We start from the raw sequence: 13,607 nt of genomic DNA, 5'->3' as shown, positions 1-13,607 counted from the left end.
TGTTGCCATGTTATAGAATAACTCCCCATGTTGACTCTTTTCTGCACATGTATATAGATATACTTCAGTAACTGCATTAGTAGGCTTCCGTATGACACTTTAAAGTCTTTAATGTTATTTATCCTTCGCAATTTCTTTCTTTTATTTCTTTCTACTCTCTGTTTCTTCACCCAAATTAACCCCCTTCCTGTTCCATAATTCCCTCTTAACCTTTCATAAACCTGCATTATATATCCTCTCTGTTGAAAGTATCTCCATGGGCCCTTAGTAATTTCCTCACCTTGATGAATATTCCAAATGAAACACATATATGGAAAGATTCAAGATGACATCCACAAATGAGAAAAAAAATGTGGTGTTTGCATTTCTGGGCCTGTGTTATCTCACTCTTAATGAATTTCATTTGAAAAAAAAGTTGCAAATAAGCCGGGTGGTGGTGGCACATGCCTTTAATTCCAGCCCTTGGGAGGCAGAGCCAGGTGGATCTCTGTGAGTTCAAGGCCAGCCTGGGCTACAGAGTGAGTTCCAGGAAAGGCACAAAACTACACAGAGAAACTCTGTCTCGAAAAACAAAACAAAACAAAAAGTTGCAAATAAAAAAATTACACATTTATTTTTCTAAATAGCTGATTAATATTAATTGTGTAAATATACTACATTTTCATTATCCATTCATGACCCGATGGGCATCTAGGCTGTTGCCATGTCCTGGCTATTATGAACAGAGCAGCAGTGAACATGGACACACACGTATCTCTACAGTAGGATATAGAGTAGATCTATTTACAGCTTTTTGAACAAACTCCACCTTAATTTCTATACGAATTGCATCAGTTTGCACTTTCAACAAGAGTGAATAAGTGTTCCCATTTCACTACATCCATGTCACCATTTGTTAACATTTGGGTTTGGGGTCCTAGCCATTCAACATAATTTTAATTTCTATTTCCCTGATGGCTAAGGATGTTGACTATTTTCAAAAGTGTTTCTCAGCCATTTGTGATTCATCTTTTAAGAAATTAGCCTATAATTTTCTCTTTTTGTTTAGTCTTTGCTTTGATAGCAGTAGATGCCTCCTTCATTTAAAAGTAGAAATGTTTTTTCATTTACTATGTTGTGAAATAATTTGAGGAATTTAGGTATTAATGCCTCTTTGAAAGCACAGGGATACGACAGGTATGATAACAGGCATAATGGTTGGAGCCATAAGCCTAGAGCTCACATCCTGATCACAAGCAGGAAGCAGAGAGCGTGAACTAGGAATGGTAAGAGTCTTTGAAACTACAAAGATCACCTGCAGTGATGTACTTCCTCTAACAAGGCCACACCTCCAAAGCCTCCCCAAACAATGTCATCTACTGGGGACCAAGCATCACATGCCCAAGATTATGGGGGATATCTCATTCAAATCATCACAAGGTGTAATAAATAGTAGCACTTATATCCCAGGTGCAACATCAGTGGTCATCTAATTGGACTTTAAGGTCTACAAAATAGGAGAAAATTCATGCATGGTAATGAAAACCTAGCCCACTATTCACGGACAATGAAGTATAATTTCTAACTGCATTCTAAACATTGCACCTACAGATAAATGTTGCTCTCACTGCCTCATCAAAGAAATTTCTTTTTGAAGCAGACAGAGACCATTACAGAAACCCACAACTTGTAAAATGTAGAGAATAACCAATCTACATCAAAATCTCTACACCAAAGCCTCCAGGAATATCACAGGAGAGAGAGCAGAAAGATTGTAAGAGCCAGAGAACGGGGTGTGTGTTGTGAGGCTGTCTTCTATATGACAGGAAGCTGTACCCATGAAATCTCAACAGTGTGGTTGCCTAAACAAGTCCTGAAAATGATGCCAGTTAGCATGCCAGCATGGATAGAGGAAATCCTGCCTCCAGCTGAAGAGCTGTAGGTAGTAGATGGCTGCTGAGGGAGGGAGAATTGTTCTCCAGGGACAAGCCCTCTGATAGGGCGGCTGAGTCGAAAGGGCCAGCTCTAAACACATACATATGCGAGCAACACCAAAGGGATTCAGCAGGTTGTACTGATAAGTTTACATGTAAATATATGTAAAATAATTAAGAAAAAGTGGCCATGAATTAAAAGAAAAAGGGAGTTGGAGTGAGGAGAGGGATGGGGAAAATACAGAAAAAAAACTTTAGAAATATGTGTGGCATTTTTGTCCCTTTGAATACATTTTGGCTCAAGTCCACTTTATCAGCTATAGTTATAGCTGCTCCTGTTGGTCTGGGGTTTACATTTCTTTAATTTACATGTTTACTTTTATCCTCTCCTCTCAGTTTTTCTTTGCCAGAAAGGTGTTTTTCTTGTAGACAATAGTTATTTTTTTAAACCAATCAAACTCTGTATCTAATTGGTTGGTTAAGACCATTTATACGCCGTGCGGTGGTGGCATACACCTTTAATCCCAGCACTCAGGAGGCAGAGCCAGGCGAATCTTTGTGAGTTCGAGTTCAGCCTGGTCTACAAAGTGAGATCCAAAACAGGAACCAAAAGTACACAGAGAAACCCTGTCTCGGGAAAAAAAAAGACCATTTACGCTCAGAATTATTATTGAAAGGGGCTTTTCTGATTCCTGTAATATTGTGCTTTCATAAGTTGTTTATATGTTGGTTCAGGATTTGTTGTGGTTGGTCAGTCCCATATTGCTACCAAGAGGTTTCTGGCTTAATATATATGGTAGTTTGAATGAGAATGGCCCCCATAGGCTCATATATTTGAACACTTAGTTACCAAAGAGTGATACTTTTGGAAAGATTAGCAGATGTGACCTTGTTAGAGGAAATGAGTCGCTGGAGGTGGGATTTGAGGTTTCAAAAGTCCATACCAGGCCCAGTCTCTGCCTCTGTCTCTGTCTCTGTCTCTGTCTCTGTCTCTCTCTATATGGATCAGGATGTATCTCTCAGCTACCACTTAGTACTTACATTCCACCAAGTTCCCTGTGATGATAACGGACTAAACCCCTGAACTGTAAGAAAGCCCCCAATTAAATGCTTTCTTTTCTAAGAGTTGCCATGGTGTCTCTTCACAGCAATAGAACACTGACTAAGAGAGAAATTGGTACCAGGAATGGGGGTGTTGCTCTGATAGGCCTGGCCATGTTATGTATTAGAGAAATATGGAAGATTTTAGGAATTTGAACTAGAAAAGCAGGGGCTTACTGTACCATTCTAGTGGGAACATGGAAGACAGTGCTGAAGGTGATTTGAACAGTAGGAGCCCAGGTTAAGTAGTCTCAGAAGGGAAGGATATTATTAAGTGACATAGAGACTGTGATCTCAATGTTTAAAAAAGAATATGGCTGCTTTCTGCCCTTGTCCTGAAAATCTGCTGCAAGCTAAATTGGAGAGTTTTGGATCAATGGCATTGGCAGAGGAGATTTCAAGACAGCATAGTATTGACCATGTCACATGGTTACTAGCAGTCACTCTATGGCAAATCTATAATGAAAAGGAGTAAGCTAAGCAAGGAAAAATACAAAATGTAAAGTTTGAAAAAGAAAGGGGCACCAGGAAATGAGCTAAGTCTTGTGTTCAAGGAGCTAAAAAGTGTAAAGAAAAGCCTGATGTTAAAATGGAATAAAGGGAGTGGTAATCTCAAGACAAGACCCTACCAGATAAGCTTCAAACTTGTGAAAAGGAAATAAAGAAAATCTTAAGCAGTTAAGGAAACCATCAACTACAGAAAGTTGTTGAAAATTTATTTGAACAAGGGAGCCATGTTCTAGTCCAAGCAAGCAGCAGAACTTGGTAGCTTTGGCTATGTGGTTCTGGCTTTAGAGTCAAGGATACAACAAAGGGATTTTGGAGTCTTCCTCAACAACTAAGGAAAGCCAATGAGGCCAGGTGTGTCTCAGGGGTGTCCCTACATGGAAGCTCAGTTGAGGCCATTGTGTGAAGCTGATGGTGAAGCCTGGACTGTACTGGAGACACCAAGATATTGAAGATGCCAGCATCATGGGATATTGTCAAGGAAATCTGCAGACCAGGTGTGGAAACAGCCCAACAGAGAGAAGTATGCTGTAGTCAACAAAGCTGAGAGGTGTTGAAGATCTGAAGAACATTTTGACATCAGACATGGACATACAGAGTGTGGCATTTGCCCAGCTTGTTTTAAGTCTTGTTTTGACCCAGTATTTCCTCACTATACTCCCTTTCCTCCCATTTAGAATGTTAATGTGTATCTACTCCCTTTCCTCCCATTTAGAATGTTAATGTTATATCCTGTGCCATTGTATGTTGGAAGTATGTGATCTGCATTTTGATTTTGATTTTACAGGAGTTTACAGTTAAGAGATTACCATGAGTCTCCAAACAGAGCTTAGACTTGTAAACAGTATTGAGACTGTGATAGACTATGGGGACTTTTGAAGTTAGGCTAAATGCATTTTTGCATTATGATATGGCTACGAGATTCTGGAGGCCAGGAAGTGGAATGTGATGGTTTGAATAAGAATGGCCCCATAAATTCATATATTTGAATGCTTAGTCACCAGGGAGTGGCACTATTTGAAAGGATAATAAGGATTAGGGGGTGTGACGTTGTTGGAGGAAGTGTGTCACTAGGATGGGCTTTGAGGTTTCAAAAGCTCACACCAGGCCCAGTCTCTGTCTCTGTCTAGCTCTCAGCTATTGCTTCAGCACATGCCTGCATATAACCATGCTCCCAACATGATGATAATGGACTAAACCTCTGAAACTGTAAAAAAAAAAAAAAAAAAGCCCCTGATTTAATGCTTTCTCTTATAATAGTCTCCTTGATCATGGTGTCTCTTCATAGCAATAGAACATTAATCTATTCTTGTGAAATTTATTCTTTCTTGTACTCTTCATAATCAAGACACTCTTTTTCCCCTCTTTGTGTTTAGAAATTTATTAAGTGACATAGAGACTGTGAAACTGTGAAAATTGCTATGAATTTTAGTTTATTGATACAAGTTTAAACATAATTTTGTTATACTGTATATATATATATATATATATATATAATATATATATTTCTACTCTCGTTTGAGGTATTATGTTTATGTAACTCATTTAGATTGTAATGGATCATTAAGAAATACAGACTAATAATTAGTCTTCTATTATAGTCAGACTTGTAGTCATGTTAGTTAAGTTTTCTAGGTATACATAGATATATTTCAGATAGATAGTTAGTCTTCAAACACTTCAAAGACTTACAGAATAATGGCATTTAAAATGTCTTAAGAACTTAGACTTTTTTGGACAATGAGACTCATCTGCTCCTGGCAGCACCAAATATGTCAAGGAAGATGATGGACATCAAAGACACTCTATATGAGTTTATTTTCTTCTTGGCAAAAATAGCCATTTGGGCAAGAAACTGTACTTGCCTGGACTACTTGAAAAAATGTTACATCAACTGGACATGCAGGACCCATAGGAAGGTGATCACTGAACTTCCCAAGACAAAATGGCCCTTCAAGTTCCTGCTTTGCAAAAGAAACTGCCAGATATTCTACAGGACACAGAGAGAAGCAACTGAGAGACTCTAGGCCTGTGGGCTGAAGATGGATGCCCCAACTTTACAGAGGATCTTTGGGTGACTGTCCAGGCAGCCAGCTGTCTCTGTCATTCTAGATTTTTTGGAAGTTGCTTACAATGCACTTTCTGTTTACTTAGGTAGTATTGTATCCTTCTGAGGTCTTTGATGTAATTGAAGACTAGATAGTTATAATTTCCTTAGTTATGATAAAAGATAAGTTAGATATAAAACCTTAGACTCACAAATAGAAGATAGATAGGATATCTTCTTTAATTTTGCCAAATACAAATAGACTAAATATTATAAATAGACTAGATATTGTAACTAATTCTTCCTTGATAATTATTTTGTTATATGTAATTTTACTATGTTAAAGTTAAAACCTTCCTTTTTGAAAAAAAGAAAAGGGGAAGTGCTGGGGATGTCTTTCTGTATGCTGTGAATGTGTTGCTCTGATTGATTGATAAATAAAACACTGATTGGGCAGTAGCCAGGTAGGAAGTATAGTATAGGCGGGATAAGCAGAGAGGAGAATGCTGGGAAGTGGAAGGCTGAGTCAGGAGATGCTGCCAGCCACTGCCACCATGAGAAGCAAGATGAAATGTACTGGTAAACCACAAACCATGTAGCAACTTATAGATTAATAGAAATGGGAAGAGCCAGGTGGACACAAGAATACATCAGCTACACCTCTGTGTCTAAAATTTCTTTAAATATCTTCTGCAGTACTGGCTTGGTGGTCATGAATCACCTTAATTTGTGTTTGTCTTGAAATAACTTTTTATGTTAATTTCCAACTCCATTGGCTATAATGACCTTAACCAGCAATTATTTACTGTGTTTATTTTTTGATTAATTGAATTTCTCATTTACATAACTTTTGAAAATATGTTCCTTGATGAGTTTTTCAACCATGTTACTGTCTTTTCTACTTTGTTATTTTCTTTTCTACATCTCGATTTCCTTACTTCATCCCATTGCTTGCATGTTTCCTCTTAGAAGTCCCTAGTCATTTCTAAATGTACACTTGGAACATTAGAGACCTCTAAAACTTAAGTCTTCCAAACTTGGGGTGTGGAGCGAGCTTAAAACTGAAGATTCTTATATTTTTTTATATTTTCTCACATTTATGCTTATGCTCACCCCAAATTATCAAGTGTCAGACAACCATCAGACCTACCTTTCTTTTATGAATTTCTGTGCTTTCCAAAAGCCTCTGCTAACCACATCATTTTTTGGGGCTGAGTAGGTTCTCTCATACTTCTGAGATTCCCTGGTTCATGTTTGCTAGGATGGCTTGTATTCTAGCTGGTGGAGATGGTGTCAGGGGTTGTCTCAAGAGCACTGAGAGCAGGAGCATCAAGCAAAACTCTGAGATCTGTACAAAAGCACTGCTCTCCATCTCTCAGAACCCACTCAGCATTAAACACTGCTGTTGAGCCAAGACTGTTGAATCCTTGTATAGGCTCCAGGGACTTGACCTAAAAGATAGGAAATGAAGAAAAGAGAAACAAGTGAACACTCAGACAGACAGAAATAGCTGGAATGGGGTGGACTTGGCTAATGGAGAAATTGCAGCACCCTGGAAGCTCAGCATGTTTATTACATAGTGTTGAGCAGAGAGGCAGAATTATTGCAAACAACTAAACATGAAGTTATAGTTGTTGCCCAACTTTTCTCCATGATTCCCTCCTGCCTCTGTGTCTTCCATTTTGGCTGTGTGAGGTTGGCTCCAGGATTCTGCACATGCAATTGTACCCTTATACAAGGACCCCAGGAAATTTCAGTGTTAAAAAATGAGATTCCATCTAAGATGATGACCTACCACAGCTCTCTGAGACTTGGGGAATAACAAATAGACTGTTCTTGACAGTTGAAGACATATATGAAGAATGATTGTCTCTCTAAAACTCAAAGCTTTCAGGAAACATGACTTGTCATGTGCATTGGGCAGCTGGGCTCTTTTCTCCAGGGCCACATAGTCTACCTTTAAAAAAAATGTCCTCCCCTTCCTAAAAATTGGGAGGTGTGGGATCATGACTCCTTTGTCCCTGACACCCTTTTGCTTCTCTACACTTTTTAAGAGTCTTCTCTGTGGTTTCCAATGCTTTAACAATCTTGTTATGTCTCTGGAATAATCTATTTCCTGTTCCTCTGACTCTTCATTCTCTGCATCACATGGAGGTAGCTTCTAATTCCTCATCTTACCCAAATAGCTTCAGTTTTTAATTTTCTAATGGTAAGAAATGTAAAGTTCTTTTTAAGGGAAAAAGCACTAAAGTAAAAACAAAAAAAAATGAGTTAAGCAGATATTCTTTTTATAAAGAGTAGCATTTTGGTAAGAGTCACAAAGTAATGCAATCAGCCTAAAATGTGAGTTGATTTATTTAACCTTCGTATTAAAAACCCAAGTTTTCTGAAATGTGGATATGAACTAGATGAAGATTAATGATTACACTTTTATTAGATACACAACAGGTATGGATGTAGACCCTATTACTTTACTCAGGACACAGTGGAACTTTGGTTTACTCATGACTTTAAAGAAATCCTCTAGCTGAGTATCCCCCTAAAAGTCTTAATTAAGGGTAATGTTTTCCTTTTGTTTTTATAAACATTTTAAAATAAATGAATGAGTAGCTGCATGAGTAGTTAATTTTTTTAAAGACAGAGTCTTGCTATGTAATCCAATTGACCTTTGTATCACTATGATCCCAGGTTGGCCTGGGATTCATGGTTTTTTTTTTTTTTTTTTGGTTTTTTGAGACAGGGTTTCTCTGTGTAGCTTTGCACCTTTCCTGGAACTCGCTTTGGAGACCAGGCTGGCCTCGAACTCAGAGAGATCTACCTGCCTCTGCCTCCCGAGTGCTGGGATTAAAGGCGTGCGCCACCACCGCCCGGCGGCTTTCTCTTATATTAGCATCCTGTAAGTAGGGATTGCAGGCATGTGTTACCACAATGCTTAAAGGCCACATTATAAAGATATATAGTCTCCATCATAATGTCTCTTATTTAATTTAAATATTATAAATAACATTCGACTGATTTCAGGTGCTGCAGGAGTGGGAACAAAGTGTAACTAGAGAATTAAGACAAGGTAGGTGTCAAATTTGATTCATTAAATTAGGGTTAATTAACTGATTCCTGAAATAAAGTATTAATAGCTAATAGTATCTCTTTCATTGGTAGTTTCTACACTGTTAATTGTTCTTACAAAATCAAGCGAAAGGTGTGCAAAACATAAGCATTCTTAATGAAAAATATATTTATCCATCGTTTATTCCTTTCCTATCACTTTAAATTCTTCAAAGCCTCTGTTCCTCATTATATGGCGGCCACTCTCTTCACTTCTCCCATCCTTGTGAAACTATCCTTAAAGACAATGGCATACTCCAAAGACCCTTCGGATTACAGGCAGCTAAGGAATTCTGAGAGCAGGATAAACATTCTACTGCAGGGAAGAGCACACCAATTGGTTATCCAGTACCAAATGGTCAGCCCTGAAAACATACATACAAGTAACATTATACAGATAAAGCAAGTTGCATTTATGTATGTAGTAATATATGCATAAATGTATGTATGTATGTAACAACAATTAATGAAAAAAGAGGACATAAATTTGAAAAAGAGTGATTGGAATGTCTGGGAGGGTTTGGAGAGAGGAAAGGGAAGGGGGAAGTGATAATACTATAATCTCAAAAAGAAAAAAAATTTAAAAATAAAAATGCAATGGCATGGTGATCTTCTCAGTTTATGACTAAGGAACCAAGGTTTATTTACTAAAATTTAGCCAAAAAACAAAACTATAACAACAAAAAACCCATACTTCATAAATTGTCACTTGACAAATGCCATTTCAAATCTCCCAGAATTTACCTCCTTATTTGTTTACTTTTCATCCTCAGGGAAAGCTTAAGTTTTCTTAACTTGAACCAAAAATATCCAAATCAACTTTCTTCTCAACAGTAACTCAGATGTCTGCACAGAAGTCCTGAGCTGCCCGTTGGTTTCCCTCATAGCCAGACCAGGACTGCTCATAATTCCCCATGTGCTCTTCCTCCACTCTTTGCACTTGGCTCATTCTGCTGTGCTCACCTTCTTATCCTCCAGATTTCAACTCCTGATCACCACCACCAAAAAGCCATACTGGCCGGGCGGTGGTGGCGCACGCCTTTAATCCCAGCACTTGGGAGGCAGAGGCAGGCGGATCTCTGTGAGTTCGAGGCCAGCCTGGTCTCCAAAGCGAGTTCCAGGAAAGGCGCAAAGCTACACAGAGAAACCCTGTCTCGGAAAAACAGAAAAAAAAAAAAAAAAAAAGCCATACTGACACAAAAGGCATATGAGTTCCTTCTGTTTGTTCTGGTAGTTTTCTATTTTGTACCTGTCAAAGTATCTGTGACTACATGGAAATTGTCTATTCACCTGTTCTTTTTCTTAGCATTGTAGTATTTGGTTGCAGAGGAACAAACTATATAATCCTCATCGGTCTTACCTGTGCTTGTCACATCACCTTATTAAATGGCTCTTGAAGAATACATAAAGCCTGGGAAAACAGATGCACTGATAGGCACACTGACAATTAATTCACTGTGCAACTACTGCCAAATTGTATTTGTAGTTTGTACTGTAATATTTTTAATTTTTCTTTATTCCTGAGAATTTCATATGGGTATACAAGAAATACAATATATACTCCTCATTTCCTCCTCCAACGACTCCCCTTATATTTCCTTCAATATGCTCCCTTCCCTCTTCATCCTTCATTTTACAGTTCACCAACTTCATTAGTGCTGCCCATATGTGCGTGGGTGTGGAGCCATCCGCTGAAGCCTGAGAATCCTACTGGTGCCCACATCCCCCAAAAGAATGGTTCTTCCTTCAGCAGCTATCACCTATGAATAGCTCCTCAGTAAGGGGTGGAGCCCGGAAATCTTCAGCCCCGTCTGTCCAGAAGTTGATCTCCTGTAGGTCTTGTGCAGATGACCACGTATGCTGTGAGCTCATGAGTATGATGGGTGTTTCATGCCCAGGAGACACCACTCCTCCCCATCCTGTCATCTTACATTCTTTCCACCTCCGTTTCTTCACGATTCCGAGTCTTGACTGGAGGAATTGTCCTGTTTAGAGCTGAGCACTCGATCTCTTATTCTCAGCACTCTGACCACTTCTGCATCTTTCCATTGACTCCTGCCCCCTGCAGAAAGAAGCATCTCTGAGGAATACTGAGACCAGCGCAGGTCTATGGGCATAAACATAACTATTTAGAAGGTAATAGGCATCATGAACATTAGCAGAACAATAATAGTAGGTTCTCCCCTCCAGCCTATGACCTACTTAGCTTTGCTGGCTAGTTTTGTATCAACTTGACACAAGGCATAGTCATCAGAGAGGAGGGAGCATCAATTGAGAAAATTCCTCTGTAAGTTGGACTGTATCCAAGCCTGTAGGGAATTTTCTTAAGTGGCTATTGATGGAGGGGGCCTGACCCATTGTGGGCATTGCTATCCCTTGGCTGGTGGTCTGGGGTTCTATAAGAAACCAGGCTGAGCAAGCCATGAAGAGCAAGCCAGTAAGCAGCACTCCTCCATGGCCTCTGCATCAGTTCCTATCTCTGGGTTTCTACCCTGTTTGAGTTCCTTCTCTGACTTCCTTCAGTGATGAACAGTGATATGGAAACATAAGCCAAATAAACTCTTTGCTCCCGAGTTGCTTTGGTCACAGTGTTTCATCACAGCAATAGTAAGCCTATCTGAGACGCCAATCAGAGCGTTTTGATCAAGATTACAGTACAGGCACTGAATTTCCTTGTATGGACAAGCCTCAGATCCATCAGAAAGTGGCTGGTTACTCCTCAGCAGTCGTGCTGCTATTGCACCAGCCGGACATATTAGATTTATCTTCATTGACACTGATAAGTTTGTTTGAACTTTTTAAAACTAACTTATTGTTAATTCACTAAAGTCTTTGACACAGAGATTTTTTTTTCTTTGCAGCTACTGCTGAATCTGGACTTCATAGAACTTCTTCCCTAAAATTTACTCATATGTGAAGTCAGAATCTTCTTAAAGAACCTATTAGGAGAATGTGTGGAGATTTTAATATATATATATATATATATATATATATGTATATCAATAATTTGAAATATAACATTTTACCTTTAATATGTTATTTGACTGTTCATAAAATATTTTGATTATTTTCCAATATGTGTAAAACATTAAAGAATATTTTGTATCAGAGATTAGTAGTAAAAGTTAAATATTTTAAACTATTTTTGGGATGTGTAGCTAATTTTTAAGTGAGTATTGCAAGTGAACACATGTATCATGGAGTTTTATGCACCCAGACTTCGTCAATGTGAGTTGTTACAGTAGCACACAAAGAAACAACTTGTTAATACTTTGGTGGGGTTTGATGCCTTATTTGTCAATTTTTATCAATCCATGGATATACTAATGTTTAAATATCATCTTGATATACTGGTATCATAGCCATTGTCAACACATTTTAACCCAACGTAACAAAATTAGGGATAAAAAAGAAGACGTTGCACAGACACTGAAAATTCAGACAGTCATAATGACAAGCTTTTCAAATCTTTGTTCCACCAAAGCAGAGCATCTAAAAGAAATGGATCGATCTCTAGAGATGTGTGGGATACCAAAGCTAAATCAAGATGAAAAGCAATAATCCAAATAGACATATAACACCCAATAGATCACAAATGGTAATTAAAAATCTTCCAACTAAAAAATGCCCAGGGCCAAATGGATTCAGCACAAAATTATACCACATATTCAAAATAGAATTTACATTAGTACCGCTTAAGGGAATCCATAAAGCAGAAAATGAAGGACATTTCCAAATTCTTTTTTTTTTTAATATGGAACGCTTCATCCAAATTCTTTTTTTAAAAGCTAGTATATTCTAATACTAAACAAGACAAACACCCCATGGGAAAAAAAGAAAATTATGAGCTAATGTCTCTAATTAACATGGATGCAAGAACTTTCAATGAGATTTAGATCACCCAAGTCCCATACCTACTTGTTAGGAACCACAACTTCCTCTCAAATAGTCAGTCTTCCTGCCTTTCAGAATCACCCCATCCTAGTCTGCTTGCTACCAGGGCCTCTCGAGCTGTTGTAGAATATTATTTTAAGGTGTGTTCCTTTTGTTTATGTTGCATTTGTTTAACTCTGTGAAACTGTGTTACTGATCCTATCTAAAACACCTGATGGGCTAATAAAGAACTGAACAGCCAATAGCAAGGCAGGAGAAAAGATGGGCATGGCTGGCAGGCAGAGAGAATATATTGAAGGAGAATCTGGGAGGAAAGGCAGAAGTAGCGAGTGAAGGAGGAGGACTCCAGGGGCCAGCACCCAGCTGCACAGCAAGACATGGAGTAAGAGTAAGATATACAGAAGTAAGAGAATGGGAAAAGCTCAGAGGCAAAAGGTAGATGAATAATTTAAATTAAGAAAAGCTGGCAAGAAACAAGCCAAGCTACGGCTGGGTGTTCATAAGTAAGAAAAAGCCTCTGTGTATTTATGTGGGAGCTGGGTGGTAGGCCCCCAAAAGAGTAGTAAAAACAACAAACAACATCTAGCTATCCCAATTAGTGCACACCCAGTTAGGCTACCTATGCTCTGTTTCTTCAGCCTCCTCCTTCCTGGTCACCCCAAAACTGTGACTGCTTGACAGACACCACATTCTCCTCTTGGGTACTTTCCCTCGCTTTGGGACCAGCCTGATCCCAGCCCATCCACTACCAGGGACACTCTAGTTTCCACATTTGGCATGGACCCAGCCTACCTCACTTCCTGCCACAGCTCTCCTCCATTAGGGCAGACTACTCCCTGCAGCTGCTTGCCAGGGGAGAAACAGCCCTATGTCTTAGTGTACTCCCTGTAGGACTCACCAGGTGCAAGTCCACTCCCCACCAGAGACCCTCAAGCCACCAAATGTGAAAAAGAGACTCAAAGCCCTGTTTGCTGTCTGACTGGAATGTTTTAATTTAATTAATTTAATTTAATTTAATTAATTCCCATGGCCAGTCCACA

Source organism: Peromyscus californicus, unplaced genomic scaffold (genome assembly GCF_007827085.1).
Source record: "Peromyscus californicus insignis strain IS unplaced genomic scaffold, ASM782708v3 Scaffold_9__1_contigs__length_137607984, whole genome shotgun sequence".
NCBI classification, from domain to species: domain Eukaryota; kingdom Metazoa; phylum Chordata; class Mammalia; order Rodentia; family Cricetidae; genus Peromyscus; species Peromyscus californicus.
This window is presented reverse-complemented; position numbering follows the sequence as displayed.